The sequence below is a fragment of the Aricia agestis genome, chromosome 15 (assembly GCF_905147365.1).
Source record: "Aricia agestis chromosome 15, ilAriAges1.1, whole genome shotgun sequence".
Taxonomy (NCBI): domain Eukaryota; kingdom Metazoa; phylum Arthropoda; class Insecta; order Lepidoptera; family Lycaenidae; genus Aricia; species Aricia agestis.
This window is the reverse complement of record NC_056420.1, coordinates 3,731,675-3,754,511: the sequence shown is the minus strand read 5'-3', so window position 1 is coordinate 3,754,511 and position 22,837 is coordinate 3,731,675. Positions and strand designations below refer to the sequence as shown.

The following is a 22,837-nucleotide window of genomic DNA, read 5'->3' as shown; positions in this document are numbered from 1 at the left end:
TATTCGTTTTTATTTAATCAAAAATGTATTTATTAATACTCATAACGTTAAGCAACACTAACCGTACTTTATAATATGGATCAAACACAACATGAAAATATTTAGCTTTTGCCTTTTATTTACACGTGACCTGAAAAACATTAATCAACAGAAATCCCTAAACCAAAAAGAGACTTTCAACCTATGGATCCTTTTTGGCCTTCAGTAACAGAATTCTTTACAATAGTTCTCTAACAATGCGTTTGAAATATAGAAATCTAGAACTGTGAGATGCCTTTTGTTGTGACTGAAATTGTTGTTTTTGTAAGTTCTGTAAATTCTGAAAATATATCGTTTTTATTTCTAGTTCTTAGTGAGGTCTACCTTTTTTTTAATTCAATAAACTTTTTTGTTTATAATCATTACAGAAGCCGTCGATCTTTTATGTTTTTTATGTGTAAAACAAAAACAAAATAAAACGTATGTAACACAAAAATATACAACAATCAAATACTAAAAAGCGATTAAAATTCGTTTATAGCACCATACATTTTGCCTAAACTAAAACAATTCTATGTCTTTTCCGAGACTCTACAACTCTATTTATCGTTAACGTTTCATACAAATCGGTTAGACGATTTTAGTATCTTTTTAGTATTGATTTTAGTGTGAATAAATTAAAGACAGAGACAGGCAGAAACACTTTCACTTTCATAATATTAGTATGGATTACTTCAGGGCTTCCCAAACTGTGCGCCGCGGTGCCCTAGTGCGCCGCGGAAAGGCAAGAGGGGCGCCGTGAGTAGATCCTCCATCACTATATATCCATAACCACAAACATTTTAAAATAAAATTAAAATATGAATTATACAAAGCAGGCAGATGATTAAATAATTGTTTATTATTATTTACTTGGTTAACTTAACTATAATCATTAAAGGTGTTTATTTATGTATCTTTTTGTAAAAGCTAGGTAAAGTAGGGCGCCGTTACTAAATATTGACTTGTAAGTACGCCGCAGGCTGCAAAAGATTGGGAATGGATTACTTTAAAGTATGAATAATCAAATTACAGTTTTGTAACACACCAAATTCCAATGCAATTAGTCCATTCCACCGATGACCACGTGTAACACCCACTGGGATAATAATATAAGCCCCACGTTGGGCGCCAAAGCCGACTAACAAAAGCCCTTTAATTGAATTCTGCCTGTGGTCATGAAAAGCCAAAACAGTGTTTTTTTTTTCAATTCTAAGCCTTATTCAAGTTTCCGCATTTGCTATTTGGATAATATATTTTAGATTTTTGGCAAAAGGAATGACGTTTTAATTTTAAGGTCGTATAAAAGTTTATAATTAACTAGTTGTTGACCGCAACTTTATTGCGCCTTTTGTTTATCGCATGAAGATCGTAGTTTGCCTGTGATGATAACAAATTTAAATATACTATATCGCAATTTTACGAGACCGTTCAATAAAAATTTATTTTTGCAATATTTATTAAAATATTAGTGTAATTACTTACTAATTCGTAATTACGTTTTCCAATAGGGACTTGACAATTTTGAATTTAGTTTGTGGACGCAACCTTTCATTAAACATCGAACTGATAGTGTCAGTTTATTCTGTAGACATAACATTTTATCATGGTGAAGTACACGAACAACGTCTGCAAATCTTTAAAATTTACTACAGAAATTCGGAGTCGGTGGCCACTACTTAAGAGCGTTAACTCCGATTTTTAATCGTAATTCTCGCCCTTGTAGACAGGCAGATTGGCCATAATTATGGATTATTTTTGGCCCTAAGTAGAAGATATGGACTTGGACAGCGTGAGGTTTCAAAAGGATGGCGCCAAAAGCCACAGGTTGATGCGGTTTAACGCCTCTAGATTTTTTTCTTTGGAGCTTGGCTTATGCTACAACTTGACGTACAAGTCGTTGCATAAGCCAACGACGTTGGAACAGCTCAGACCCAAAATTAAACGCAAAATAGCCGAAATGTGTGGCCGAGTCATAGAAAATTGGGTTCAACAAATCACCGCTGCAGACGTGCCTGCGGTGACCATATTATGAGCGTAGAAGAGTTCCATTAAAAAATGTTTTCATTGTGCTTCAATCCGATACCTACTAAAATTTTTGAAATATCTCAAATGGTTTTAATTTTATTTTGAAAAAAGTTGTATTCCTTCAGGCCGAAACGGAGGAGTGAGTAACGGAAAGTCTCACTATTGTGTTCACTTACATACAAAAGTGAGACTTTCCGTTACTCACTCCTCCGTTTCGTTACTAACTCAGTGATTAACTCACAAATGTACGATACAGAATCGGCCAGCTGATTGGAAAACCTCTGATTTCTACCATCAAAAATTAATATTTCGCAAAATTATAATTAGTTAGTTCAGAAATTTTCTTTTATCGATTTTCTTTAGCACAAAACAGAAAAACGGGGATCTAAGCTTTTGTACAGCCATTATTGAAACGTAACAGTATTCCGTTAATTGCAATTTTTACAAGGTTTCAATTAAGAAATCCCACGCCTGAAAGAATTTGGAAAACAATAAACAGTCCGAAAGAAATTGTTTGCCCTTATTCAATATTTGCAAAAGAGAATTTTGTTTTGAATTCTGCTTTGAGCAGAATTCGGGAGAAACAAAAGTTTTTAATGAATCACTTTGAGCGGTTGTTCCAATAAACAATGTCTCAACTACTTGAGAATATGACGTACATACGCAAGTTATTTCTTTTAATGTAACAATATTTATTTTGTCAACAACAAAAAGTATTTTGTACAAGACTGTTTTGTTGTGTAATAAATTGGGCTCAAGGCCGCCATATTATAGTGTCATCTAAGTATACCTTACTTTACAATTGTGTGGCTGAATGGCTATGTCCACACTGTGCCTTTTTCTGTTCATCAAGGGCATGCGTTATAGCGCAGTCAACAGCGCACGTGAGGCATGCCCGCGACGCATGCGCTCTGACCGTATCCAAAACATTCACTTTGTTCTTTTTTTTCAGGTCAGGTCGGCTTGCTAACAGTCTAACCACGTAGGACCTCTCCGTATATTTAAATTCTCTATTAAACACACATGTTTATATACATTTTAATAATAAGCAGTTCGTAAAATCCCTGCATGCGAAGTTATACTTATAATATTATGTCAATCAGTCTTAATGCACACCGAAGTTAAGTGGATCCCTAAGTACCAAATCGGTGACATCAAATCATGAGATAATTTGAGATATTCCAATGGCTTATGGTTAATATGGCACTCAAGTCGAGGAATCCACACTAAATTGTAGTCTGGACGTTAAACGGAGGCTAAAGGCATTAAGAGCGCTCGTAAACGGATGTTTATTCCGTGAACGTGACAGGGCTTTTTTGTTCGTAGGCTCCCAGACTATTCGTTAGCATTTAATATGTCAAATTTATGAGGTAACATAATATTCTTTATGGAAAATAGGCCAAGAGTCGGTCGTTATCGTAAATGAATAAATGAATTACAATAATCTAAACTCGAAGCGAGCGAAAAGCGCCTTTAGTTAATTGAGTTGAAAGCTATATTTAGTTCATTAAATAACCATAACATAAAATTATCTCGGTTAATCTTTTTTAAAATATTATGTTTCTTGATCATAAATTATTCTTTTCGAAATTGGAAGAGGGAGGCGCAGTATCCGATTTAGTTAGGTGACTTTGTAAATAAACACGATATTAGTGTGGTAGATCAGTTATCAGGCAGCTCATTATAGGTAGATCGTGTTTCATCGAAATCAGTTCAGTTATTGAGATAGGGAATTTCAATTACGATTTTGAAGGCGGTTTTTTTTAATAGTATACTGTAATTGTATGTGTGCACAGTAAATAATATTTCATTCAATCATTCATTCGATCTTAATGTTGTACGCAGCCTGCATCATTTATACACACAGGAATCATAGCGTGACGATAATATTTAAACACGAAATTATCGAAAACTGACACGTCATTTTCAAGTCATTGTCCAAAATTTTGTGAGCATTGCGTGTCGATTAAAATATTCAATAGATTCACGCGTAATATTGACAGTTGACACTTAACCTATTTTATACAGAACGTATTTCACATCATGTTTTTGAAAGCATTTCCATTTAATATTATTATGTGTGTATTTTGTCTGTCTGTTACCTCTTCATGCATGATCTGCTAAATAATCGAGATAGATTTCAGTCCCGGGATAGATTTTATCGCGAGAAATTTTACGATAAAAAAATTTTCGCGTGAAGAAGTTCTAGTGTCTACAACTTCTCTACACAAAAATTAGTGTTTTATTCCTTTTTTTTTGAGTATTTAATATTAAGTTTATCTGGGTACATTATTACTTACAAAATTTTCATACAATAATTTGTATATAGAATTGACATAAGGCATTCCAAGCGCTAAGCCACTGAGAAACACTATGTCAAAATATTATGCTATGGATTTTTTTGCTTTCGAAACCCAGATGTTGAGTCAAGATATTTTTTTATCGCGAGAATTGCCGATTCAAATGTATGGAATTGACATAAGACGAGTGAGTTCTATAACGAAAAAGTATTGGCTAAGTGGCCTGTTCTACTTTAATATGTGGTAACCAGCCAACCGTGTTTAGAGATCACCGTTATTTTATTAAAATACCTTAATTTACGGCAAAAGCTCGTTTCGCGTAATTTATACACGGATATTAGGTTAAATAAAGAAAAGTTATTTTTTTTCAGTCCGTTGGGATCCACGATTTATTTGTCTAGATGTTGTATACGCAACATCATCATTACCCAGGTTCTTTGGGGGCAAGTCAGATTTTGCAAACAAATGGCAAAAATTCGTTATTTTTATAGATGAAAGTACTAGATAATATACTTAGTAGAGACGTCAACATAATCCAAGGGGGGGATGAAGCTGACCCCCCCCCCTGCCCCCCCCCCCCCCTGCCCCCCCCCCCCCCCCTCGGTACGCCCATGCGCAATATGAACTTAAAATAGACTTCAAAATAAAAGTAAAGGAATGTAAAAAAATACACAATACAATAGGAAATATCGTAGGTACGCTATGCAGAAAAAGTAGCCTTTATTGTTTAGGATAGAAACATTAGTAAACAGTAATTAGTAAACAATCAAAAATATTTTGTAACTACACCCTCAACTTGTTTGTGCAAAAATCCGTTTATTTTAATTATTTTTTTTATAAAATTCGGGGGCAAACGAGCAAACGGGTCACCAGATGGAAAGCAACTACCGTCGCCCATGGACACTCGCAACATCAGAAGAGCTGCAGGTGCATTGCCGGCCTTTTAAGACAGAATACGCTCTCTTCTTGAAGGTTTGCAGGTCGTATAGGTCCGGAAAAACTGCTGGTGCCAGTTCGTTGTAAAGTTTTACAGTGCGCGGCAGAGTTATTGCTCGAAGTGTCTCTTGACAAAATTTCAGTGAAATCGGTTCAGCAGTTTAGGCGTGAAGAGGAAACAGACAGCCAGACAGCATACTTTCACCTTCATAATATTAGTATGGACTAAAATGAACGCGGCTGAGTGACGCATTTTTGTAGCGTTTACTCGTACACTTTTGAAGTAAAAACGCAAAGTAATTTTTGTGTCGTATTACCAACAAACCCCTGTTTCTAAAAGTCAGCTTTCCTGCACCCGATGTCCAAACAACTGAAACTTTGTATGAAAATAAGATAGGCGTAGGACGTTTTGTATGGAAATTTGTATTGGAATCGCATATGTAATGTTGGTGAAAGATTGGAAACCCTCGAAAGCAGAGATTTTGGACGATATTGCTGATTTCACAGTTTATAGGCTAAGACTATTCATATTTCTATAAGTATGATAAAATTTTATCCATTAATTTTTTCAGTAAACCTACAAAATATTTTTGTGTTACTTTAACTATATTTTGTTTGTTTGTAGGTTTATTAACAGAGTCCATAAAAATAATGTATAGTAAACATGAAAGTGTCTGGCTCTATCGATTAAGATGAACTCGCTTATTATTAATAGAATATGAGGTTTGTAGGTTCATTGATAGGGTCCATAAAAATAATTTATAGTTTATGCTAAAATGTGTCAGCTGTATCGATCAAGACGAAGTCGCTTATACAAATAGAATATTACGATCAGGAGCGACCGATTCTAAATAATAATTTTTAAGATAAGGCAATAAGAATTACTATTCTTTATTAAAACCCAGATATCTCAAAATTGGTTTAAGGGCTTAATCGTATAGAGGCAACAGACAAACAGACAAACTTAAAAAATAGATTAAACAATAGTATGAACATCGCAGTAACTCGAAATATTAAACACTAAGCCATGGAACCTCATAACAAAGCAAATGCATTTGTATGTGATGTTTGTATCGTGTATGTATGTATGTATTTAATCGGCGATACGATGATGAATCACGTCGTCAGCGTCATCCATCACATTCGAATTAATTAATCTAATCATCAGATAGCTTTCCGCTGTTGTTGATTTTGCATGATTAGCTTCACGATCAATATTATTTGAATTTTAATTTGTGTTTGAATTGGTAATGCACTGAGTTAGAGGATTTCATAATAATATGCTATACCAATTTCGGTGACGGTGGCTGCTTTCATTGAAGCTAGGCCAGCTGGGAGTAATTTTATAGTGCCCAAGTGTGTGGCGTACACAAGAGCACTCTCTATTCCTTTACTCTCATAACCCAGTGGGACGGAAGACCAACACGACTGGCGAGAGATCAGGCGCAGGACCGACTTTATATGCCCATCCGATGTATGGATCATCTTATTTATTAAAATAAAATAAATAAATTACTTGTCAGACAATAAAATAATCACTAATAAATCAGCCTGCATTGTGAAAACCAAACTTGGAAATAATTATTTCATCCTATTGCATAGACGCGTCATTATGCAATATGAACTGACCATAATACTCTTTTAATTAGACTACACAAGACATCTGTTACGAAACGTCAAAACTCACGGCCTACCAATGATTTGATTACGATACCGATCAAAGGGAAATTCCGGAAAAATAGTAACGGAATATTCGGAATTACTCCGAAATTCCACGATTCTGACACTGGAGGAATCTACAAAACAAATTTCGTATTCGACGCGTTCCTCGTCGTCAAATTCCATCCCTTGATTTGGACCGACTTGAAATTGTTGAAAATTGGAATTATTTCATAAATTTTTGGCACAATAATTTTACTTAAGTTTTGGTATGTGTTTAGGTTATGTGAAATGACTGAATAATTTAAAGCAATATTTTTGTTCGAAACAAATACTAATTATTATATTTTATTCAAAAATTGTGGAATTGTATAAAATACAACCTGACTGACTACTGTATCTTAAAAGGCCGGCAACGTACCTGCAACTCTTCAGATGCTGCGAGTGTCCATGGGTGACGGAAGTTGCTTTCCATCAGGTGACCAGTTTGCTCATTTGCCCCCTTGTTTCATAAAAAAAATTGTAAAAACAAATTGTCGTCAACTCTAGCTTCTTCATCATTCATGTTATATCCCCCTACATGTATCGGTCAGCTAGTGTAATATAAAAGCAAGTATTGTTCCTAAAAAAAAATGTTATAAATCCAACTCACGCTTGGCCGATTCTAAAATAATACTTGTAATATTAAAAAATACATACTAGCACTCTCGTAGCCGATAATTTTATGCTACGAATCGTAGAATTTATGCTACGATAACAAGGGCTACGGCGTAGCACCACTACGGCGTAGCGCTACTACGGCGTAGCACCGCTACGAGCATTCAAATATTACATTTCAGAGCGAAATTTTATTCGACTCTTATTTTACTATGTAGGTTAATTAATGTAACTTCAAATTGGCGATTGAGTTAATTTCAAATATAATATAATATTATGTATATTTTACGGGAAAATAGCGCTCATTCGACATTTTATAGGTTTTCAAGTGTTTTAATGAAGGCGATGCTCAAAGTCAAAACATTTTTGTTTCAAAAAGTTGTTGCTCTACACTGTGTCATAAGAATTTTAGTAAATACGTATAAGCTTACTAAAGCTTACTAATTTAGACTAAGTATTGTATAATTATGATGGGGTGAGAAGTTTGACAGAGTTTATTCGGCATAGTTTATGTAAGAAAAGTTTTATGACGATTTGTAGTTATTTTTAGACGTTTGGTATACACGAATAAGTTGTATAATATTTGGATAAGAAGATTAAAAACGTGCATTCGACGTAGGTCAACTATGAAATATTTTTCAAAGACTTTTAGACCTTTATAATATAATGAAGAATAGTTTCAACAAATTTTTGCAAACTGAAAAGGCTCAGAAAATTGATTTTGCAAGCAAGTGATAATTGATGATTTTCTCTTCTACTTAATCCAAGAGCTTTAATGAGTCATTAAATTTTAAGTTTTTATTTTATTATTTTTGTTACAATATTATAATTTTAAGTTAATGTTTAGGGGTCAATAGTTTTATTTTTTGATTTAATATATTTTTTTATTTTAGTTTTATTATGTTTAAGTTTTATATTTTCTTACTAATAATATGTGTCACATAACAGGTATAGGTACAAAAATGCTGTTTCACATACTTATTCTGTTATTAGCAAATAGGATATAATCTAATTTTGTTAATTATTTTTAAGTGTAAATGTAAATTCCTACAAGCTATTCATGTGCCAAAATAAATAAATAAAAGTTATTGTTAGACGTTTTGTTTACGCGAATTAGTTGTATAACATTTGGGTCTTTGGGATTATAGTACATTTGGTGTAGTTTGAGGTCCATGGTCCTTTTTCTCTTATACCTATGCGAATATATATTTGTAACGAGTTTAGTATGTAACACGAATTAACTAAAGATGCTTTGATTTAGACTAAATCTTATTTGGGTGAAAAGTTTGATCAAGTATATTCGATGTATTTTAGGACTATTTTTAGTAATCGAAGTTATGCATGGGCGTACCGAGGGGGGGGCAGGGGGGGGCAGTTGTCCCCCCCTGGATCATGTTGACGTTCCTACTAAGTATATTATCTAGTACTTTTATCTATAAAAATCAAAAATTAAGAACGAATTTTTGCCATTTGATTGCAATACAATATTTTTACAACTAAAAATTATAAATTTTTTATTCTTTATAAACACCTAGCTTATGAAAAATCTGATTTGCCCCCCCCCCCCCCCCCCCCTCTGGCCCAGAACCTGGGTACGCCCATGAAGTTATGTATACACGAATTAGTTGTATAATATTTGGGTCAGCAGATTAGCTATGATAGCACATTCGGCCGTAGTTTTCCGCGGCGGTCGGCGGCAGACCGAATTTAATTAACTGCAGTTGCTAGGCGTCCGCCGGGATGTTTGGTCCAAGTTATAAGATGTTACTATATCTTTATCTTAAAATTATTGATCTAGTGAACTAGATTTGATATGAACTATAATACATGTTGTATAATATGGCCTAAATAGCAAAAAGTAATATTTTAGATTTCACTTAAAGTCTGTTTCGCCATATATAGAGGTCTGAATTATGTTATTGATAAAATAATTACATATTATTAAAACAATGTCCCATATATTTAAATTACTATACTGTTTACTTAATTTCTTAGTTAAATATAGTACCTTGCATATTATTTGCTATTGCTTTGATGTTTTTTATATTCAATCAATCAATCAATCAATCAATCAATCAGTCATCAATTCAAATTCATTGTTATTTATAGAAAACTAGATGTCCCGCGCGGCTTCGCCCGCGTAAATTAGGAATTTTACAGAAACCGTACATTTTCCCATAAAAAATATTTTCCCCGTTTTTCCCGCATTTTCCTGATTTTCTTTGGTCGTATTAGTCTTAGCGTGATAATATATTATATAATATAGCCTATAGTCAAACTATTTTTAGAAATAAAATAAAGATTTTTTTTTAATTATCACTTGACAAACTCGAGTCTCGATCTAAAAGACTATGAAATGGTATAATATGGTAGTGATGATAATGATGATGATGATGAATGTAATTTGCATAGTAGCATATGGTTCCTGTTCTTAAAACAACGCCGAAACTCCCAAACTTGTATCTATAAAGAATCAGGAGTTCTCTCAGCACCTTCCGAACCACGGTATACCAGGTATATCTCGGTGCAAACTTTTACTTGTTGGTAGCATATGCTTAGAATACTTCTCACGAAACCGAAGTCACCACTCGTTTCCCTATAAGTTTTGAGGAGTTCCCTCGATCCTTCATCAGATCACCACTTTTGTGGATATAAAAATCGGGTAACATACGGCGGAGTAATCGTTGAATATAAGAAAACGAACATAACACCTCCCCCATTTTGAAAGTCGGTTAAAATTGTAGCCTATGTGTTATTCATCAGAATAATATACACACATCAGTATAAGCTATATTATTGTAAAGTTTCATTAAAATCCGTTCAGTAGTTTTTGCGTGAAAGAGTAACAAACATCCATACATCCACACATCCATACATCCAAACAAACTTTCGCCTTTATAATATTAGTAGGATGTAGCCTATAATATATTATCACGCTAAGACCAATAGAAGCGGAGCACCAATGAAGAATGTTTCAAAATCGGGTGATTTTTCCTATTGTGCTGCGTAAACGATAAAAGTTTCGCAAAAATTGGCAGAATTTTCTTTATTTACCCATGAATTAGTTACTCTCTCGGGTCTGTGGCTGTTTGGTTGTTCGTTTTGTTCGGTGTTGCTATGTGTCTGTGTGGATGATTTTCTTGCTCTCTGTATTCGATGCCTATCCCTATCCTGGCTGAGGCGAGCCTCATGCTCTACAGATGATTCTCTTTCTCTCTGTATACGATTTCTATCACTATTCTGGCTGAGGCGAGCCTCACGCTCAACAGACGATTCTCTTTCTCTCTGTATTCGATTTCTATCACTATTCTGGCTGAGGCAAGCCTCACGCTCTACAGACGATTCTCTTTCTCTCTGTATCCGAATTCTATCATTTTTCCGACTGAGGCGAGCCTCACGCTCTACAGACGATTCTCTTTCTCTCTGTATCCGAATTCTATAATTTTTCCGACTGAGGCGAGCCTCAAGCTCTACAGACGATTCTCTTTCTCTCTGTATCCGATTTCTATCACTATTCTGGCTGAGGTGAGTCTCACGTTCCGTTGACGATTCTTCATCTCTTGCTGAACGTGCTCTTTTGGCATTCACTGTACTACGACCTATGTTCGAACGACGACGTCTTCCAGGCATGATCGTATAGTAATACCCACAAAGCAACAAATAACCCAATCGCAAAGCAAAAACAAAAGTCCGTTTTTCTAACCAAGTCAAATATATTTTTATCGACAATTCAGAAACCAAAGAACCAGAAACAATAAATATCTGAAAGAAAGCGCTGTGGTTGCTCCTCTGCGTTACCGTCTGCACAACCACACAATGACGAAATACACTATCTACTACAATAACATAAGCCCGAAGCTTATGAGAGCCCCCGGCCGGTTCCGCCGTAACCGCTATGTCCCTCGGCCGCCGCCGCGCGACATATTTTTTGATTCCGCGTAAGTTTATACGTTTGAAAACTTCTAAAGTATTGATCGAAATTGTATAGTGTAAAAGACAATTATAATCTACATTTAATGTCTTAGCTTCCAAACATGTTTATTTGGATAAGGGTTAATGTTGTAAATTGTTAAAATCGCTTCGTAAATAAGCCATTATTTTTCGTAAAAAGTAAAGAACAAAAATGGCTATTGTGAGTTATCCCTAAGAAATAGACATATACCATCGCGGACTTTTTTGTTTACCTTATTAAGGTGTACAATACTGTAGTACATTATTTTGATCTATCTCGTAGGGTTTAGCCAGCGTTTGCAATATAAACGCAAAAAAATGAATTTATTTACGACATAACATTAGAAACCTCTAAAATTATCAGTGTTTCTCTACCATATTATGCATATGTTATACATATAAACCTTCCTATTGAAACACTCAATCTATTAAAAAAAACTGCATCAAAATCCGTTGAGTAGTTTTAAAGATCTAAGCATACATACATACATACAGACAGCGGAAAGCGACTTTGTTTTATACTATTTAGAGATTGAGATTAATATACCCACTAACCCAAAATAGTACTTTGTAGGGGAACAGAATACACCATTCCTTACAGAAATATAATTGCACCACGCATTTACAACTCTCACTCCTTACATAAGTTTCACCCCCCCCTCTCTCTTTTTCCCTCCCCGCCCGACACTGGGTCAGCCGGGGATAAAATATATTATAGAGAGTTATTGTTTACGACTTCGCTCTCGGTAAGCAAATGTAAGTGTTTGTACGTTTGTTACAAATTGACAGACAGTCTGCTTTTGTTCAAATCCATTTTAATGTAAACTAGATATCTGGATTCTTTTTTTCAATGTTATAGTAATGCGGCTTCGTTTTTTTGTTAAATATAGTTTATTTTTAACAACATGCAGAATAGTACTTTTTTATATTATTCATACATCAGCACGTTTAACGTTTTTTGACATTTGAGTACGATATTGTTACGGATACAGATACGTAGTTCCACAAGTTGATGCTAGATATCACTCATCTAGCGTCAACTTGTGGAATGGGAATTAAAAACCCCTACTCGATACTAGATGGCGTTAGATTTCCAGAAATATTCCACACTTGTTTACGCGAATAGGGTACATTCTAGAAAGGAATAAAAATAAAGGAATAAGGAAGTTTTCTGCAAGACGGGCTCAGCTTACAACAAGGCAAACCAGAAGGCAAAAAACGAAACTCAAAACTTTAATTCTCTGTTTTGGACTAGTCAAAGTTTTTGTTGTAAGTTTTTGCTAAATTATTCCTATGTATTATTGATATTTTTTGCTCCGTTTTATTACAGCAGTAATAAATCCTATTTTAATTTATACTACACACAGAAACACATAAGAAGCATTTAGTATTTTACTAGATGACGCCAACAACTCCTTTGTGTCAAAAGACGATATCAAGAGTTAACCGTACATTTTACGGGATAATTAGTATCCTATGTCCATTGCCGGGACTCAAGGTACCAAATTTCAGCAAAATTGGTGAATTGTGAAGACGTAACAGACAGGCAGATACACTTTCGCATTTATTATATTAATATAATGCATGACTGGTGAGAGTGTACTCGGAACTCGATTCTCGTTATATTTATGTAGTAAAATAAGATACTTAATTATTTACCCAATTTCCCTTTAAATAAATGAATCATGGATCCTGAGTGAGTTACGAGATCAGGCAAGTAGGCATACTATGCGGCTGGCGCGGCGGCGTATGCCATCAAAGAAACACCACTCCGCTACCCTTCCCGCGCGCGGTGTCCATGCGTTGGGCAAATATTTATTTAACTTTATGCTACATTTACTCAGTAATCAATTGATTTTTTTTTCATCCAATATGATAGCCAAATATCATGTCTCACCAGTCATATGGATTGCATCTTGTACTGTAAATTGAAGAAGAAAATGAATTGTTCTGTTAAGTTTATTCTCTAGAGTTATCAGTATAGATATTATGCTATTTAAACACTGCGAAACTTCGCTCGCTAAAGTTTTAGTTGAGATAAAGTATCCAGTTAAGTTAAACAGTGAGAATTTATGACGGGATCATTGCGTCGGGTACAGCTAATTCTAGAACATTTAGTCATCATTTGGATTTTGGAATGTCTTAAGCTTGAGTCTAAGTGCCCATTGCTTCATTTAAAATGTATGCTTCTATGTTTATATAAATACTAATATTATAAACTAAATGACGCCTGCAACTCAGTTGCCTCTGTTCGTTTATAGGGTGGAAACCGCACATTTTAGATTTAACAACGATTTGAGCGTGTAACAGACAGACAGACATAAACACTTTCACATTCATAATAATAGTATGGATGTTAGATACCTAGTTAAATGTATAGCTGAGATAATTAGTTATGAATAACTATGTCCACACTATGCGCTTTCGTCTTCAATTTTCATTCATTCTACTTTCATTTTAGCGCATACAATTGAATGCGTCAACGAACGCAACGCTAACATTCTCATTTTTGTTTTTTGAATACGGTCAGAGGGCATGCGTCGCGGGCACGCCTCACGTTCGCTGTTGACTGTGCTATAACGCATGCCCTTGACGAACAGAAAAAGGCACAGTGTGGACAAAGCTAATATGATTGACATGTTATTATGGACAAAGCTAATATGATTGACAATTTATTATTTTCATTTCATTTTCTTATCTGAAGCAGTTATGAATGGCTGGTGACGATGAGAATTCCAGTACATTCCATCATGTCAGTGCTTGATTAAGGAATATCCACTTATGGCAGAGCTGAGTGACCATACCGAACATGATGCAATAACTGTACAATACTCTGAGGAATTTCATAATAATATGAACGCGCAAGTGCCTTGATGATTACATTTTTGGAAAATAATGAAAATGAATTAATCTATATTAAGTATATAAAAATGGATTTTCAATTGTGTTAGTAACGCTAAAACTCTAAAACAGCTGAACGGATTGGGCTGATTTTAGTCTTAAAATATTCGTAGAAGTCCAGGGAAGGTTCTAAAGTGACACGAATTTCACCGGGATAGCAAGTTTAGAATATATTGATAATAAGCCAGAATACTATTATTTTTATTAAAATAAATGAACCGGTGAACTTCCTATCACTTCCCCCCTAATTATACCTTTCCTGGACTTCCACGAATGTTTAGGACTAAAATTAGCCAAATCGGTTCACCGTTCACGAGTTCTAGCGAGACTGAAAAAAAATAAAAGTAATATTTATATATTATGTTACCGTTAGTATGCAGAATACGTTACTGTGCACATTAACTAGAAAATCTGCAGTTTTCCCGATACCATCCGTTAAAGTGTGAGGTTTCTAAAAAAAAAAGTTATAATTTTGCACTTTGTCATTCCCATCCTTCGTAAAAGTCCTAAAATCTTAATTTATATATTAACAATACAATGCATTTTCAAGTGCATTAACATCAACTTACAGGTTTATAAATAATTATTGTGCGTATCTTCTTGCATATTAAAGTTCAGTTTGAAAGGCTCACTTAATGATGAATCGCATCGCATTGCATCGTCACGTTACTTTATAAACTTAGTGCACAACCTCTCGGCAGCGACTTAATTTTGAGAATATGACAGACGACGTCTTATCTAATGTGGTTATTACTAAGTTGGAGGAAAGCCAACAGAAACTACTTAACTTTAAGCGGTCACCTGTGCAAAACCAACTTATATAATATTGTCATACAGACAAACAGACAGAGAAACAAAAATTTAAAAAACAGTTATAATGTGTTCTACTTCTGTTCTAACATGCCCCTGACTCGTTTTTTCAAGTTTATTTTCAATGTACAAAAATTTTACCTCTACGATTTTATTATAAGTATAGATATATAGATAGTGAAGTATTTTAAGCATATGTTAAAAACTACTCAAAAACCTTTAGAAAAGTTTGCAAAGCTGCTAAAGCCCTGTACATAAAAAACAAAATTAAACACTCTAAAAATAAAATAAAAACAACATGGCAGGTTATAGCTGGTGAGACTGGAAATGTATCCTGTCGCAGCTCTGATTTTGAACTATGGCCTGTGTCCCACAGGGATCTATCTTAGGCCCATTTCTTTTTCTCATCTATATAAATGACTTACCTCATCTAGTAAAGGATAATAATAATGAGATAGTTCATTTTGCTGATGACACTTCACTTATTTTTAAAGTGAAGCGACAACAGTCGAACTACGACGAGGTAAACAGTGCTCTCTCAAAAATAGTACATTGGTTTAATGTTAATAACTTACATTTAAATTCTAGTAAAACGAAATGTATAAAGTTTACTTTGCCCAATGTTAGGCAAGTCCAAACCAATGTGCTATTAAATGATGAGAAGATGAATTTGGTAGATAACACTGTATTCCTAGGTATTACACTTGATAGTAAATTACAGTGGGGTCCTCACATTGCTAATCTAGCAGGTAGGCTCAGTTCTACAGCATATGCAGTCAGAAAAATTAGAGAAATTTCTGACGAAGACACGGCACGATTAGTATATTTTAGTTATTTTCATAGTAGGATGTCATATGGAATCCTTTTATGGGGAAACGCTGCCGACATTAATACAATATTTGTGCTGCAGAAGCGAGCCATACGTTCTATTTATAAAATGTCTGCTTTAGAATCTCTGAGAGATAAATTTAAAGAAATTGGTATTCTAACTGTTGCTTCTCAATACATTTTGGATAATGTAATTATGTTAGAAAAAATATAAATAAATTTAAAGTTAAAAGTGACATTCACTGTAGAAATACTAGAAATAAGCACAAGCTGGACATGCCAGTGATCAGACTTAGTAAAGTCAGTAAATCTTTTAAAGTTCAATGTATATGCCTTGACAATAAAATCCCAGAAAACGTTCAAAATTTTTCCATTAATAAATTTAAAAAAGTGGTCAAAGAGCGTTTGTGTGCCAAAGCTTATTATAAGGTCAATGATTTCATAGAAGATGGCACATCTTGGGAGTAGGATGGCTTCTTGCAAGGCTACTTCTACATTATTATATTATGACTTACAATTATGTATGTTGACATTGTATATAATATTAAGTTACAAAATTGTAAACTTTATTTTAAAAGAATAATTTTTCTCTCACTTTTTTGGTAAAAAGTGGAACCCGTGCGAGTTTCTTACGCCGGTTCTTCTCGCCGGGGTAGTTCCCGAACCGGTGGTAGGTATCAGGTAGACATTCTGAAAAAATTTGATTCAAATTTACTCAGAAATAAAACATTTTTTATTTTATTTATTTTTATTAGTTTGACCTGTATAAGAATATTTTATATATTTTATTCACAAAAACTAAATTTCATTTCAATTTGCCTGAGAATTTCAATTGAATTGAAATTAAATTTACAGCAACCAAGCCTTCATCAAACGTTACATCTACGGTAGTCAAATTCAGCTGTGAACTAGCGAATGATCGTGAATTATTTCGTTATTTCCTATTCCGTTGCAGTTATGTAAATAATATTATAATATTCTATATTCATGCCTTCAAACGTCCAGTACGCTACAGTGTAAATTATAGAGCTAAATAATATTCAGATATGAGACAAAAAGTCTAACAAGTCTTTTCTGTTTTGATGTTTTTATACGTATTAAAATAGGCCCTGTGTAACTAGTAATTAGACCGAATTTGGTATAGCTGCTAAGAAGACTAACTGCTAAGATAAATCATCTATAATGTAGGAATTCAGTCTTTTTTAACTTTTTATCTTAGCCACTTATATTATTATGGTTCACACTCACAGTATACTTTTAATATTTCTATTTTCTTTGATTTGCAAAGATCACTAATTAAGTGATTTATTGATTTGTTTTCAAGTAACCTTGTCTTGCCTTGCTGCCAACAAGGTGACACCCGAATATTATGTATCTTTTTTGTATTCCATTTGTATATTTTTATGTATCCACAATAAATAATATTAAATATTGTTTACTGTGCACACATAACAATATGTGAATGAATGAATGAAAATTTCATTAATTTATTCATTCATTGTCAGTGACAATTTTTTTTCGAATTGAATATTTTCTGTCACTTCTATCCCCTCCACTCAACCTAATCTATGTTGAACACACAGAGTAATAAACACGCGAAGGCGAAGTCGGTAATTGGTGCTATTACCTCCGGACAGGGCAGGGATAATTTTATTCTGTGTTTTCGGCATATTAAATATTCATCAACTATTAAATTTTGATAGTGGCGTAAAAGGCGGTAGAACACGGTAAAATAATCCACCTTTACAGGGGAGGCTAAAGATTTTTCAAATATTACTCTGTAAAAATAAATTCCACTGGACTATAATTGATTTTAATAGTGCCTTAATAGGTAGTGTTTAAATTTTTACGGGAAGGCAATAGATGTGACATGACATTTCTAGAAAAATATATACTTTTAAGAGCCATATGGCTCCGCATAACACACTTTTAGAATAGCTGGTCCAGTCCATTAACTGGAATAGTCCGCAGAAGTTTATTTATCTTACTACAAATTTATCTTTTGATTTGCGCTAACAAAATACATGTCAAATTACTCTCAACTCGAAGTTGAGAGCTGTTAATACATTTCTGTTACATTTTCAATTACACCGCAGAAATTATTATGTTCAAGCAGAAATTCGTCGGTAATATCGCTTGGAAACCGTACATTTTGACGTAACAATCTTCGCAATTAAGAGGATACACCAGGGGCTAGAAAAATGAATAAAAAGTACGTGTACTATCTATAGCTATCTCCCTTACCTTAAGCCTATACCGCAGAACGCGATAGAGATCACTGCAGAAAATCCAGAAAATCAACGATTGGTTGTCCCCTGATTCCTTCTCCAAAACTTAACCGATTTAAGTACTTTTTTCACTAAAGATTAAAGAAAGGTTTGAGCTATGTTCCTATGTTTTTCTTTTTTGTATAATCTAGCCAAATCTGTTTTCTAGACGTTTGAACACAGCGGAAAATCTGGCCATTTTTTTTGATTTTTGAACGTTCATATCTTATTTAATAATTAAATTATGAAAAAAAAAAGAAAACATAGGGACATTGTATTAGTGGTTGTAGATATTCAGGAAAAAAATTATAACTTTACTAGCATTATCCAGGGAGGAAACAGGGGACAACGTTTGTATGAAAAAAAGGGCGGTGTGGACTCCTCTTAAAGAACACTCTAGGCGATGTTTCTACAGAATCTTAACAAAATCGGCCCACCCGTTTAAATGCTACGATATCATTGACAAATAACACATATTATACATACACAGTACACACAGATGGACAAACACGACAGTTTAAGCCGCACATTATTCGAAATTTCTAATTAGAAAAATTCGGACGCCCGCCAGAACGCTCTCTGTTCATACATTTTGTTGTAGACCCCGCATACTATCAGAATTTCTGACGTGTCGTAATGTATGAGCGGGGCGGGGCGTCCAAATTTTTCTGATCAGAAATTCGGACAATGCGCGGTTGGACTAAAAATTTTATGAGTTTTATAATCCTTTTATAATAATACGAGCTTTTACCGCGGCTTCACTCGCATTAAGAAGTATTATTATATACAAACTTTCATCCCCTATTTGTACATACAACACAACCTTATCAAAAGCCTTTCTTAGCGGATGCCAGCGTCATAACATCTACCTGCATGCCATATTTCAGCCTGATCCGACCAGTGGTTTGGTCTGTGCGTTGATAGATCACTATGTCAATCAGTCAGTCACCTTTGAGTTTTATATATATATAGATAGAAGATAGAAGATAGATAGAGATAGATAAGACTTTTTATAACCCTTTCTCGGGACTCAACCAAATATTTTAATCAGTTCTGTGGCAAAAGCATGGTGTTAGACAGACATATTTCAAATTCATAATTATAATAGTAGTAGTAATTTTAGCAGGTACGTGTGCCCGCATGTATTAAAATGTAAAATCTAACCAAATTAGAATTCTAACTATGAGATTCTAAGTTAGTATTTGTATAAGTAATGTGGTTAAGCAAGTGCTATTTCTAGATTTGTATTAGCAAGATAGATTTTGATTTGGTTCTGTTTTACAAATATTGTTAGAGCCAGCTTCGGCACGAATGGGCCAGCTCGACCGGAGAAATACCACGGGCTCACAGAAAACCGGCGTGAAACAGCGCTTGCGCTGTGTTTCTCCGAGTGAGTGAGTTTACCGAAGGCCCAATCCCCTACCCTTCCCTATCCCCTTTCTTATCCTCCCCTATTCCCTCTTAAAAGGCCGACAATGCACCTGCAGCTCTTCTGATGTTGCGAGTGTCCATGGGCGACGGAAGTTGCTTTCCATCAGGTGACCCGTTTGCTCGTTTGCCCCCTTGTTTAATAAAAAAAAAGAGATATAGCTGCTAACATACTAAGAGCCATCTTAGTATGTTAGCAGCTATACATAATCCAAACTAATTTCTTTGCTGAACCGATTTTGCTGAAATTTGATAATAATATGAATACACTTAAAAACTGAAATTTGGTATGGATACACCATAAAGTTAATATACCTAGCGAAATAGAGAAACAAAGGCCTGAGCAAGAGAGATGTCACTATCAGTAACACTGCGTGGTAAAAAGAGACGTGTGATACATGACAGCAGCACTCATTTTTTGACGTCCAGTCGGCACGTGCCGCACGTGACAATTTTAATCTTATAGAAATAATGTTCAATCATGCTTGTGTAAGTGTATACGTACACATATTTTGACACACAGATGAAGCCAATTTCGGTTTCGCTTGATAGCTCGAGATTGTTGCTATATTCCGCTAGGTATATTAACTTTATGGGATACACTCGGGCTCCCTGAGATCATATCAAAGGGTTTTCGTGATTGGATACCGCTGTCGATCCTGGCGACACAGGAGATACAGTGGTGGGAATGTGTGGTGGGCCAAAGCCCGTTATAAAAGATACACTTAAAAATTTCGTACATAGCGCGAGAGCCGTAAATTTTTCCGATTGCTATTTGGATATATTTTAGACTAGTTGAATCCCCCTCAGCTCCGCTGTGCAGAATCTTTGTTTATCGCGCGGGAACCGTACATTTTTTCGGAATAAAAAGTATCCTATGTCCTTTCCCGGAACTCGAAGTGTCTCCAATCTCCATACCTCAGCATAATCAACGGATTAGTCGTTAAGAGACCACGTTCTATTCCAAATTTAGCATTTTGCATACTACATTATACTGATATAATAATATTATGCAGCTTATTGCCAGTAAATTAAAGGGGCGACTAACCCAAAATTTACGATTTTATAATTCATTTTTATACTAATTGAAAATAAGCCCCGAATTGTTTAATTTTATAAAATTCGATACTACATTATATTTACAAGAATTCGATCTGAGCAAAAACCTATCTTAAATTTTTTCGATAGAAAAAAAAAAACACAAAGGGCGTGAAATGTGAAGAGAGAAGGACGATGTTTGATTTTTTGGGCTAGTTGCCCTCTTAATATACATTCGCGGAGGAAAACAGTAGGTATTTCTCTTCAAACGCGTTGTTTGTTTAGGAAGCACCTGCGTGTTAGACAAATTATGTGGCAAAGTTTGTCTTGTTTCAAATGGAAAAATATTTGATGCTTATCTTGTTTTCTCACACTTAGCTCTCAACTGGAAACATATCGATAAGATCACATATTATAAAAACCACAGACATAGATCAATATAGATACCGCATGTCGCTCCATTTGTATTTTTTTTCTTACACACTGTGACGTACCGAGGACAAGAATCGTGTCCATTATTATTTATGTCCGTGTCAATCGTGGCCAATGTTTCTATTTGAATTTCTACAGCTCAATACTTTCACTTTGCACTTCTAGGCTTTTAGGCATTTTTAAAATTCCGATTGACGTCCGATTCTGATAGCATACTAAAGAACAGACTTTCGAATGACGAGCATTGTTCGTCGTTTGGGAACGCGATATGGCACGCGAAGTAAATACACATGCGGTATCTATCTTGATCTGTGTCTGTGATATTTAAACTAATCCTTACTAATAAAAATTAAAGAAATTGTAAGCTACGACTTTTCTTTTTTTAACTAGTAGTAATAGTAATGTACGTTACCCCCTAGGAAAATGTAGGAACTTACATTTACCCAGAAAAAGGCCTATGCCGTTTCCGGGACGTTCGGAGTTTGGAAGTCGTCCTCGGAACCTCCTGTAGACGACTCCAATCGGCCAGAACTCCTCCTTCTCGAAGGTCCGTAGATGGTGCGTCGGGACTCTCACCACAAAGGAGCTAAAATACACTTTGTGGCGGGACTCCAAGCGCTCGACCCTCAAGACAAAGTACGTCTTGCTCCTGATATAGTCCACGACCTGCTGCAAATATCACAAAAATAAAATATTTTAGTGTTATAAATAAACTATAGCACATAAACGACTCAATTCTTTGGTTACAAGATAAAAGTTGTCTAATAAAAGTCTTTGTGAAGTCAATACAACAAAAGAGGTCTTAAGAAAAGGTATTATGGTGTATTGTAATTCTCTACGTTGATGGGCGACTATCATTCGATACCTTTTATAGGCGTCTCGAGCGCTGCAGCAGTCAGGAATTTTAAATTTTAAAATATTGTAAGAAGTTTTACTTCTCTTATTAAGTTTGCTTGAATGTCTGAGATTGAATCGCGATGTTTTTATTCCTTGCTGATAATAAAATCCATACCGTTTTTTTGTATTTTGATGAAACTTGCAGTATTTCCTAAGTGGAATATCTAGTACAACAAAAACATAAAAACTTAAATCGGACCTATAGTTCCGCACTTATGCGAACAAAGACATAAAAAATACACACAGTCATACACTTTTGAAAGAACAACGAACCTTATTGGCATTACCTAAACTTACAAGTATTAAACATACGCCAATCGATAGAGAAGATATTAACAAAAAATAAATACTCTTTGACAAAATGTAGTAAATTATATACTTACTTTCTGAGTTATTTCAGTTTGAAAATGTAAATTAAATACATTTTAGATATATTACAATCTGAAATATTTCAAAAAGTATATCATTTACGTCATTTTGTCAAAGAGTAGGTATTTGTTGTTTGTAATTATTTTCTCTGTCGATTGACGTATGTTTATGAAACACACGTACACGAAAATAACTTTAGGTATGCCACGCTCCATACAAAAAGGTTCGAACTCTTTTGGCACATAATATTTTGTTCAGACGCTGATATAGATTAAGGGAGATCGCAGACGGCACACTTTTTGTGTGATCGAGTATGCG

General features: G+C 34.6%; 1 long non-coding RNA gene across 1 annotated transcript; it reads right to left on the bottom strand.

The window, feature by feature from the left end:
• Positions 1-942: 942 nt before the first annotated feature.
• Positions 943-21,979, bottom strand: LOC121734250. Its single transcript, XR_006036691.1, has 3 exons — positions 21,968-21,979; positions 18,305-18,309; positions 943-1,025 (listed from the first exon to the last, which is right to left on the bottom strand). It is a non-coding gene; the product is annotated as an uncharacterized LOC121734250 (long non-coding RNA).
• Positions 21,980-22,837: the final 858 nt, after the last annotated feature.